This window comes from Austrofundulus limnaeus, unplaced genomic scaffold, assembly GCF_001266775.1.
Source record: "Austrofundulus limnaeus strain Quisiro unplaced genomic scaffold, Austrofundulus_limnaeus-1.0 Scaffold54, whole genome shotgun sequence".
NCBI lineage: Eukaryota > Metazoa > Chordata > Actinopteri > Cyprinodontiformes > Rivulidae > Austrofundulus > Austrofundulus limnaeus.
Window position 1 is genome coordinate 2,464,884 of NW_013952456.1, and position 1,168 is coordinate 2,466,051.

General features: G+C 43.1%; 1 protein-coding gene across 2 annotated transcripts in view; it reads left to right on the top strand.

The window, feature by feature from the left end:
• The first annotated feature begins 6 nt into the window (after positions 1 to 6).
• prox3 (prospero homeobox 3) overlaps positions 7 to 1,168 on the top strand; it is a 15,679-nt gene continuing 14,517 nt past the window's right edge. The window contains exon 1 of one of the 2 annotated variants that reach the window (XM_014009008.1): positions 7 to 238. The gene's annotated coding sequence lies outside the window, so the exon portion shown is untranslated. The other variant, XM_014009009.1, reaches the window with a different exon arrangement.

Consider the following 1,168-nt stretch of genomic DNA (forward strand, 5'->3'; position numbering starts at 1 on the left):
GTGTGTGTGTGTGTGTGTGTGTGTGTGTGTGTGTGTGTGTGAGGGCACATACTGGGGGTCATGCCAACATGGGAGGGAACGGACCGTGAAGTGGACAGCTCCGGAGCCCGCGCGCCCGCCCACCGCGCGCCACTCTCCACACCGGGAGCTGCGCGTGAGGGTTGATGCCATCCGAAGACAGATGGACTGACGAAGAGGCAGCAACAACASSGAAACTAAACACAAACAAAAACAGGAGGTGAGTCAGAGCTGAACTGGGAGAGTTACTGACAGAAGACAGGGAGAGTGGTGGGAGAAAAAAAAAACAACCCACAGACGTCCTGAACCGTCCGGGACTCGACAGAAACCGAGCTTTTTCTGAGGGGGGGCCGAACCGGAAGTCTCCCGTTTGTCTGAGAGTGAGTCCGATTTCTGAATTTAAAGCTTACGACATGTTCTTAGGTTGTTTTTTTTCTTTTTTTCTTTCTTTTTTAAATGCGACATTAGCTTCAGCGCCGCTGCCAAGTGGTCACAGGACGCACTGGCTGCGCGCGCACACACAGGTCGCGCGCGTCCAGAAAGCGGATTCCTCGCGGCAGATGTGGTCACGCGGAGGCTTTAATGAAACACACAGAAAATACGTGCCTCTCATTTATTACTGTATTTATTTACCAACCTTTAATGAAACTTTACATTATTACTGATATTATAGAAAACAAAAATATATTTGTGGTAAATAACCTTCATAAATAGATACTTTTTAAAACTAGCCTTGAATTGCACATTCACCTGCTATATTACTCTTTATTATACACTGCTTATGAAAAATTAAGTGTAAATAAATAAATTAAAAATTAAAAACACCTGATACACGAAGAAATAAATTGTTAAAATTGATTATTTTTAATACGACAGAGCTCTGTTTAGAACAGGGGTCTCCAAACTGTGGCTCAGGGGCCACATGTGGCTCTTTAGTCCCTCTGTAAGGCCTCTGCAAGATGACATTTTTGTGGTTTTATATTCACATCAGAAAAGGCTAGCTTCAGCAGATTTCTGTCTGTTTGTAAATGTGTGATTGATAATACAAAGAGTGAAACATTGATTAGATAAAGTCCTGATGCATCTCAGTAATCCAGGTAAAAAAACAAAAAGAAATAAATTGTATAGGTCTTCTGGACGGGTTCTTCTC